Raw genomic sequence first — 10305 nt, forward strand, 5'->3', positions numbered from 1 at the left:
AATACAAAAAATTAGCTGGGCGTGGTGGTGTGTTCCTGTAATCCCTGCTACTTGGGAGGCTGAGGCAGGGGAATCACTTGAACCCAGGAGGCAGAGGTTGTGGTGAGCTGAGATCATGCCACTGCACTCCAGCCTGAGCAACAGAGCAAGACTCTGTCTCAAAAAAACAAAACAAAACAAAACAAAACAAAACAACCAAACATTGAAGAAACAAGTACTTAAATAAATCAAAAGATATGTGATGTTCATGGATCAAAAGACTTTAAATTGTTAAGATGTCAATTCGCCCTAAATTGTATGATATTATAATAATACAATTGACTGTTTTTCTGTAAGTTCTATTAGTTTTGCTTCATATATTTTGGGGTTCTGTTGCTTGGTGGATATACATTTATAATTGTCATATCTTCACCTCCATAAAGACCCTAACTCCAATACAGTCAAAATGGCAGGGGATGTTAGGGCTTCAACATATGAATTTGTTGGCAGAGAGCGGGGATGCAAGTCAGCCCGTAGCACTGAATAATGTTCCACTGTATGGATATCCTACACTTTATCCATTTGCCTTTTTTTTTTTTTTTTTTTTTTGAGATGGAGTCTCACTCTGTTGCCTAGGCTAGAGTGCAGTGGCACGATCTCAGCTCACTGCAACCTCCGCCTCCTGAGTCCAAGCGATTCTCCCACCTCAGTCTCCCAAGTAGCTGGGATTACAGGCGTCTGCCACCACGCCCAGGTAATTTTTGTATTTTTAGTAGAGATGGGGTTTCACGATATTGGCCAGGCTGGTCTCAAACTCCCGACCTCAGGTGATCTGCCTGCCTCAGCCTCCCAAAGTGCTGGGATTACAGGCATGAGCCACCATGCCTGGCCCCATTCACCTTTTGAAGAACATCTTGGTTTCTTACTTCCAGGTTTTGTCAGTTAAGAATAAGGCTGCTATAAACATCTATGTGCAAGTTTTTCTGTGGATATGTTTTCAACTCATTTGGGTAAATAACTGAATGCGATTGCTGAATCATATATAACTATACTTGGCTTTGGAAGAAGCTGCCAAACTGTCTTCCAAAGTGGCTGTACCGCTTTGCATTCCCACTGGCGTGTATGAGAATTTCTGTTGATCCACATCCTCAACAGCACGTGTTACTATTGGTTTTTTGGATGTAGCCATTCAAATAGGTGTGTAGTAGTTTCTAATTGCTATTTTAATTGACAATTCCATAGTGGCATATGATGTTGAGCATCTTTTCATTTGCTTCTTTCCTATCTGTGTATCTTCTTTGGCAGAGTGTCTGTTCAGATGTTTGCCCACTTTTAGTTCGTTTCTTTTCTTTTTTTTTTTTTTTGAGTTTGACAAATTTATTGGTACTTTAGTAAAGACATTCATCTCAGTCATTTCTCTCTCCCAGCTTGACCTTAGGTTAATATTTCATTTGGGTCAAGAAAATAATACGTAGGAGAGGTATGTTATTTTAACAAACAGGAAAATGGACAAAAAATGGATAGTTTGCCTACATTAAAGTAAGTTAAATTCATGTATCTTGATATAATTAAATCATGTAAGAACTAAGAGTTCTATATACATTTCCATCGTTTTACTTGGGCTTATTCTAAACTTAAATGCTAGTGAACAAAATGTTAGGAATATACACAGGCTGCTTCTCTGGAGTTATTACCAACTAAAAGACCTCAGCAAGCAGTTACCACCAATAAAACAATCTGAAGCTGCCTCCAAATATAATATTGTAGGAGTTTTCAAGGAAATTTGTATACTGTATGCTTCTTTTGTCTGTGACTATGCTTTTAAAGATGTGTTTAACTGTCACATTTAAAAAAAAGTTCATATACAATACAAAAATACAAAACAAACACCCTACAATACACAAATCTAACAAAGTACATGTGGTGAGATTCCAAAAAATGTTTGAAGATGCATTTTCTTTCCTTCAATTTCAGTAATCTAAAATGTGCTTTTTCAGAGGCCATTGGTCAATATGTACGTATTTAACATAAACCATACAATTTTACTAGTAAGAAAGCCGATAGTTAAGTTCAATTCAAATTGGAGTTCACAAGTTAGTAATTTAAATCCTTAGATAAGGCTACAGAAAGTGCATCTTCTTGTTTTCCATCTTCATACAATGTTGTTTTTTTTTTTGGTGTTTATACCTTTTAAAAACTAAAAACAGCCAAATATTTAAGCAATATGTACATTTAAATTTTTGGTGGTGGTTTGTGTTTTAAAAGAAACAGCTTCCTTATGATTTGCCTCAAGTTCTGGTGGAAATGCTTACAGGACCTAGCTAATAAACAAAAAACAGGAGAAGCACATTCAAAATACTGATTTACTTTGGTAGCAAATGGTTTTTCTTTGAAGACTAATGAAGATAGACAAGACCCATTAAGGTGAAGTGGGCTATTTCAAATATTCAACAGTTTACATTAAAAAAAAAAAAAAATTCTTTTAAGAGCTAAGCATCTGTATCCACTGATAGCAATGCAATATCTAGTTTATGATGACTTGAAACAAAACAAATGCCCATAAGGAAAAAAGCTGTATTTTATCTAAATTTACTTTCAGTGAATAGTTCAGTAACATCTTCCTCCCAATACAATACTCCCTCTCTCTATAAGGCTGTTCCTGGGAGCCAGATAAGTTTAGGTAGTAAGGGAGTTAAGAGAGTAACTGCTTGCAGTTTTAAATAGACAATAACTTTTTGCTTCCCTCTTAATGTGCTAATAGTTGTGTCTAAAAAAATATGCAATTCTTAAAAAGGTACCATTTCTGATTTCTTTATTATCTGTAACCTTTGGAAACTAATCACATGAAACTACAAAATTAGCAAATGTCTTGAAATCTGTATATAAAACATAAATTACCGCTAATTTCAAACTCTCATTTATTAGTGTACCACTCAATCTTTTAAAAAAATGAAAAAGAAAAAAAAAGCGGCTCCAAAGATAGTCTTATACCATTCTTTAAAAAAGGAAACTGTTCCTTTTAACTTTACACCCACCCCACACCCCAATTTCAAAACATCATTTAATTGTCTTGGTCATGGACATTTCCAAGATGAGATTTTATATTTCGCTCCCACAGCTTCTGGTTATCAGAAAACCCATGTTTTCCTTTATTGAAGGAGTTTGGTCCAGCTGATGTTGGTGTATCCCTTCCAATATTCTTCATCCTCATCTTTGCTTCTGGAGGCATTTCCTCTGGTTCACTATCTTCATCTTCATTAAAAGCTGCTGCTACTGAAAGCGTTTTTGGAGCAAGAGTTGGAACAGTTTCTTTAGGCTTACTTGATCCAAGTTTGATGGATATGGCTGATGCTTTCTTTGTCGTCTGACTACCTATGGCAAATCCAAACTTGGAGATCTTTGTAGGCTTTGTTGGGAGGTCGGCAGCTTCTTCTTCAGCTGATCGCTTCTCAGCGCTGTGACTGGAACTTTCCCCTCCATTACTGGAAGAAACAGTCTTAGTTTTCACAGGTTTTTCTGCTTCTTCTTCAGGTCCTCCGGCAGCTCCAGCTCGCTGCGACTTTCCAGGCTTCCCCTCTCCCGCCTTCCCGTCCGCCATTTTCCCCGCCGCGGCCTCCCCGTTTATTTTCTTAATAGTGAGTTTTAAGAGTTATTTGTATAGTTTGGATAACAGTCCTTTATCAGACATGTATTTTGAAAATATTTTCTCCCAGTCTGTGGCTTGCTTTTTTTTTTTTTTTTTAAATTCTCGTAATAGTCTCTTTTACAGAGCAGAAGTTTTTAATTTTTTTTCTTTTTTTTGAGACAAGGGTTCACTCTGTCATTGGCGAACATTGGTGCAATCATGGTTCACTGCAGCCTCAACCTCTTGGGCTCAGGTGATCCTCCCACCTCAGCCTCCCTAGTACCTGGGACTCAGGTGCATGCCACCACACCTGGCTAATTTTTGTACTTTTTTGTAGAGATAGGATTTTGCCATGTTGCCCAGGCTGGTCTCGAACTCCTGGGCTCAAGTGACACTCTCACCTTGGCCTTCCAAAGTGCTGGGATTATAGGCATGAGCCACTGTGCCCGGCTGAAGTTTTTAATTTTAATGAAGTCCAAATTACCAATGTCTTTCATAGATTACGCTTTTGGTGTTTTGATCTTAGTGGGCTGGATTGTTGTCCACATTTGATTGTTGGAAAAGCAGGTCTGAAGTGAACTGCTCAGAGTCAGCCAGTACCTGTGCAGAAGCCAAAGTTTATCCGGTCTCCTCGTTGAGGGCATTCTTCACTGCACGGGGAGCGGCAGGAGGGACCCATGTATATGTGTGTGTTTGTGTGTATGCACACAGATGCATTTTTGTTCATGAATGCAAATAGGTAGGGCATACACATTTGGTGTTAAGAAGCCGCAGATTGTTGCATAAAAAGCAACATGGGTGGCTGGGCACGGTGGCTCATGCCTGTAATCCCAGCACTTTGGGAGGCTGAGGCAGGCAGATCGCAAGGTCAAAAGATCAAGATCATCCTGGCCAACATAGTGAAACCCCGTCTCTACTAAAAATAGAAAAATATTAGCTGGGCATGGTGGTGCATGCCTATAGTCCCAGGCACTTGGAAGGTTGAGGCAGGAGAATCGCTTGAACCTGGGAGGTGGAGGTTGCAGTGAGCTGAGATTGGGCCACTGCACTCCAGCCTGGGAGAGTGAGACTCTGTCAAAAAAAAAAAAAAAAAAAAAAAAGCAATGTGGTTGAACAAAGAGATAAATTTCTTACCTCTTAGAATTAAAAAAAAAACCTTAAAAGCTGTCATTTGTTTGTCAGAATGGGGAGCAGCTGGAATTCTTATATACTTTGGGGTGGTGGCTAAATGGTACAGTCACTTTGGAAAACAGTTTGGCAGTTTTTTTGTGTGTGTGTTTGTTTCTGAGATGGAGTCTTGCTCTGTTGCCCAGGCTGGAGTGCAGTGGCACCATCTCGGCTCACTGCAAGCTCCTCCTCCTGGGTTCAAGCAAATCTCCTGCCTCAGCCTCCCGAGTAGCTGGGACTACAGGCGCCTGCCACCACACCCGGCTAATTTTTTGTATTTTTAGTAGAGATGGGGTTTCACTATGTTAGCCAGGATGGTCTCGATCTCCTGACCTTGTGATCCGCCTGCCTTGGCCTCCCAAAGTGCTGGGATTACAGGTGTGAGGCACTGTGCCCGGCCGGCAGTTTTTTATATAGTGACATATTTTCCATATGACTCTGCACTCTCATTGTTAGGTATTTACTCAAGAGAAATGAAAAGTTACGTTCACCCTGAAACCTATGCAAAAATCTTCATAGCAGTTTTATTCCTAATAGCAAAAAATCAGAGAAAATGCAAATGTCCATCAACAGGCAAATGGATAAACACACTAGGATATTTGCGTACAGGGGAGCACTACTTGATGAAATGGGTAGAATACTACTCAGGGAAATGAAAGAACTGCTTGACTGTAACAACAAAACGTATGAATCTTGGCTGGGCACGGTGGCTCACACCTGTAATCCTAGCACTTTGAGACGCTGAGGTGGGCGGATCACTTGAGGGGAGTTCTAGACCAGCTTGGCCAACATGGTGAAAACCCCGTCTCTACAAAAAGTACAAAAATTACCCAGGTGTGGTGGCGTGTACCTGTAATCCCAGCTAGGGATTGAGGAGGCTGAGGCATGAGAATCGCTTGAACCAGGGAGGCAGAGATTGCAGTGAGCTGAGATCGTGCCACTGCACTCGAGCCTGGGTGACAGAGCGAGACTCTGTCTCAAAATAAATAAATAAATACAATGTATGAATCTCAAAGACATTTTACTGAGTGAAGAAAGATAGACACAAAGGAGTGTATACTATATGAATCCATTTAAATGAAATTCTAGAACAGACAAATCTAAGCTCTGGTGATAGAGAACTGATCTATGGTTGACTGGTGATGGGGTGGATTGATTATAAAGAGGCACAAGAAAACTTCCTGGGGTGATGGAAATGTTTAATATCTTGTCATTGTCAGTATCAGTCAGGCCGGGTGTGATGGCTTATGCCTGCAAGTAGATATTTCTTGAGTAGACCTCAGCACTTTGGGAGGCTGAGGCAAGAAGATTGCTTGAGGCCAGGGGTTCAGGACCAGTGTGGGCAACATAGCGAGACCCTCTCTCTACAAGTTAAAAAAACGAGCCCAGCGTGGTGGCACACGCCTGTAGTCCTGGGAGGCTGAAACAGGAGGATCGCTTGATCCCAGGAGTGCAAGGATACAGTGAGCTATGATCACACCAGTGCACTCCAGTCTGGGCAACAGAGTGAAACTTTGTCTCTAAAACAAACAAAAGCAGTCAATCAATATCTTGATTATATGGTTGTTATAACGCTACACTTACAAATCTGTGCATTTTATTGTATCTAGTTATGCTTCAATAAAACTGACGCCAAAACAAGTTGGTTGAAACAGTATTTTTGGCCCCTGTTTTATCAAGTATTATTAATTTTTATGCAACAAGGATAGCTTCTAAAGTGCATTTTAGCTCTATACGCCAACCCCACCTTCAGACTTGTGGGCTTTTAATTGCTAAATAATTTCCCAGCAATTATGCATTCATCTGACGAAGTTATTACAAATTTTAAAGTTTTTCAGGGTTCCAAGTGAATCAACTGAAAGAAATTCGGTTGGAAATGAATGTTTACAGCCATTAGTTCCTGTCTTGATAAGGTCGTTGCACCCCGGGGAGATTTTGCAATTTTTGCATGCATTTTGAAAGCAATTTTGTCTTCTTTCTAGGTTGTTTCATTAAAAAAAATTCATTTTCAGTCATCCATGTCCACTTTACCTGTTTGGCTATGTTTTCACAAATTCCACGAATATTTCTAGTCTCTTAGAGAGGAAGACAAGATTGACAGTTCACAGAAACATTGCCAAACAAACAGGGCAGGCATAATGAACCGAAAATAGATTAGGACATGAAATTTAAAAAAATGTCAAAGTCTGAAAGAGGACTACAAAAATGGAAAAATATTGTAACACAATGGATAAAAAATGATTTTATAAAGTCCCCAAATTCTGTTACCAGCTTGCTACGTGGGGCAAGTTTAACCTCTTTACGCCCCATTTCTAGGTCTGAAAGGTAGGGGCTAATGACGGAACCCCCTTATGGATTATTGTGAGGATTAAATGAAGTCGTTCACGTCAAAGCCTTCAGCCCAGTACCAGGCAGGCCACTGCACTCCAGCCTAGGCAGCAGAGTGAGACTCTGTCTCAAAAAATAAAATAAAAATAAAATAAAATAAATGTTTGCTGCTATTATTATTACATCCATAGTGCATAATAATTACTAATTACAATTTAAAAAAACCCCAGTGACTAGACATATTGTCAACCTTTTGGATCATTTTACTTGGGTCATATTGGGGGTATGGCTGGCCGGCTGGTGGTTTAGAAGGTGATTTGGTCACTGGACTGGTATAAGGAAAAGGAAGGATAGTTGCAGGGTTAAGGAGGTTAAGAGGCTTAACTTTGAGGGGGCGTTAGATCTTGGTGTCCCCAAGTTCTGAATTTATTCATTTAGTCACTCAACAAACATACTGATTCCTCCGCATCCATGAATAAGTTAGGGATCTGGGGACATGGCACCCAGGCTGGGGAGGAGTTAGCCTAAATGGCCTCTAAGCTCACATCCACCCCACAGGGAGGAGATCCAGAGGCTGAGAGTGACTTGAGAGCTATTTGGGCAAAGTCAGGGCTGGGACTTGCTATGTGCCCTCTGTCCCACTGGTGAGCAATTCTCCTAGCACCTGTGATCACAGGCCAGGGTAGGAAGTGCTTGAGTCCTCACAGGAGAGTAGTCACTTTCATCTGGGAAATAATGGCATGCAAGCCTGGCATTGACAGACTCGGGGCATTTGGACACCTATGGAGAAAGGGCTGTCCAGGTGGTGGGCGCGGTACAGGAGAAAAATAGGTGGATCTGGGAAACATTAGACACTGTTTCTTGTGTCATAGACTTTCCCTCCAAGTCCAGAAGGGCTTCCTGGAGGAGGAAGAATTTCGGGCTGATACTAGGACCTGGGTTTGATGAAACTGAGTATAGCAATTCTTTAGTATTACCAGGCAGCATAAATTTCTACTTCCAGCTATCTGTCCTCTCCCCATGCACACTTATTGGAAGCTGGCATTTTTCACGACTCATGTGATAAAGAGTTTTTAGAAATGTAACTCAAGGTAGGAAGGACATAGACACTCTTGTAGTATTATTGGATATGAAAATTATGCAGGTGGGTGATTTCCCCTAGGGGACAATTCTATGTGAGTTTTAGACATCTCGCCGGAAGCCAGGCCACAATAAGGACCCCATCTCCTTTTCCCTGTCCTTATGATCAAAAGCCGCTGTTTCCCCATATTTTTTTTTCTCATTCTAAAGCAGAGTCAGAAAGAGCCAGAAATGACTGAGTCTGCAGGTGGGAGGCTGGAGGCAAGCGGAAGAGGGGCTTAGGGGAGAGGATAAAGGGAGACAGAGAGGGGAGGGAAGCGTGGGTCCGAGGTGGAGTCCTTTCTTTTATTTTTGTAGACTTAGGTTATTCACTATGAGAGCTCTTTCTTTTTGCTTTGTTTTTTGAGAGACAGTCTTGCTCTGTCACCCAGGCTGGAGTACAGTGGCGCAATCTCGGGTCACTGCAACCTACACCTCCCGGATTCAAGCGATTCTCCTGCCTCAGCCTCCCGAGTAGCTGGGACTGCCACCGCGCCCGGCTAATTTTTGTATTTTTAGTAGAGAGGGGGTTTTGCCATGTTGGTCAGGCTGGTCTTGAACTCCTGGCCTCAAGGGATCCACCTGCCTTGGCCTCTCAAAGTGCTGGGATTACAGGCTTGAGCCACTGTGTCCAGTGAGAATCCTTTTCTGACTGCATGGTTCAGCCCTGAGTGGACACTTGGAATTCAGGCTACAGATCTGGAAAACGCCATCCTTGAACCTGCTGGGTGGGCGCCCATTCTGTCCAACCAGGAAACAGCTCCCAGCACCCAGGTGCTGGGGATACAGCGAGGACAGGCTGGGTGTCTCCTGCCCTCAGGACCACCTCGTGTGGTGGGAGACACGCATATGCAGAAAGATGGAAACATGGCAGAAGAGGCAGGAATGGAGCTGGGAGCTTTGGATCTAGGGCAGGTATGGCTGAGCTAGGCCGTTTCATTCTCTCCTCCTGAAGAATGCCCCCCTTCCTTCTGCTATTGTTCTGTGGGATCCCTCTCTCGTGCTTAGGAGCCTAGCCAGCAGTAGCCTCAGTGACCTCAGGGACAGACCCCCACAGCAGCAGAGGAGAGAGGGAGGGACCGGGGTGTGGGCGGCAAGGCTGGTGTGAGATAGGGAGATGAGTGTGTCTTAGCTGGAGGAGCTGGGGAAATCCAGGCTGCCCATTTTTCAGAGGGGAAAGCTGAGACTCTCATAGAGCAAGGGATTATCCAGGGAAAGGAACATGAGTACCGAGGAGGAAAAACCTGGGGGGCAGGGGCCCAGAAGAGAAGGCAGATCCCTCTCCACCCCACCCCCAGGCAGGAAGCCCAGGCTCTAACCACCACCTTTGGACCAGGCACCTCTCCTGTCCTCTGAAGGGGTGGGGGAGCAGGGGATGAGTGTGGCTTCTGGCCCGCTGGATATGCTTGCAAGGCACATTTGCAGATTTGCTGCTGCACAGGGAGGGGTGGGTTGGTGGGGAGGTCCCAGCCTGATGAGGCACCTGGAGGGTGGAGAGACCTCTTGGCACCTGTTTACTCCCTCTCAAGTCTCAGAGGCAGCCCAGAGGCAGAAGGTGACTTGATGGACACTTGCACAAAGTCAGGGCTGGACAGGGCAGTTCCCCAGGCAGTTCCCCTTTCTGGTGCATTATTGAATTAGTGGGAGGGCAGGTTCACTCTCCAAAGCTGGAGCATAAATTCTCTGAGGGGCAGGATCACCTCACCCAGACACTGGCCCTCATACATCCTAGGGTTCCAGTAAATGTACACCCCATCCAGTTGCTTTTCTAACTGCAACAAGAGCTAAGTAACATTTATTGTGCGCTTACTCTGTTCTAGGCACTATCACAGCAGGGACTGCTTTTCATTCTGGCACCAATTCTGGGAAGTAGATGGTATTATTATCCCCATTCGACAGAGGTGGAAACTGAGGCCCAGTGAGGTGAAGTGCCTCACATAGAGACTTGCTGAAGGTCACATGCAGATGGAATCAGGACAGGAATCCCAGTGGGTTCAGAGCCTGCCTTGAATGCCCCACTTTTCCCCCTTCCTAGGGCCCCTGGCACTCTTTCTGGTGCCAGGCTCATGCCAAGCTGAAGGAGCCAT

The 10305-nt window shown here is 43.2% G+C and overlaps 1 pseudogene across 1 annotated transcript; it reads right to left on the reverse strand.

Moving 5' to 3' along the window:
• Positions 1 to 1328: 1328 nt before the first annotated feature.
• On the reverse strand, positions 1329 to 3594 carry LOC101012784 (annotated as a pseudogene). Its single transcript, XR_637221.4, has one exon. The product of XR_637221.4 is annotated as a PEST proteolytic signal-containing nuclear protein pseudogene (transcript).
• Between the last annotated feature and the right edge of the window lie 6711 nt (positions 3595 to 10305).

This window comes from Papio anubis, chromosome 12 (assembly GCF_008728515.1).
Source record: "Papio anubis isolate 15944 chromosome 12, Panubis1.0, whole genome shotgun sequence".
In the NCBI taxonomy this organism is placed as follows: domain Eukaryota; kingdom Metazoa; phylum Chordata; class Mammalia; order Primates; family Cercopithecidae; genus Papio; species Papio anubis.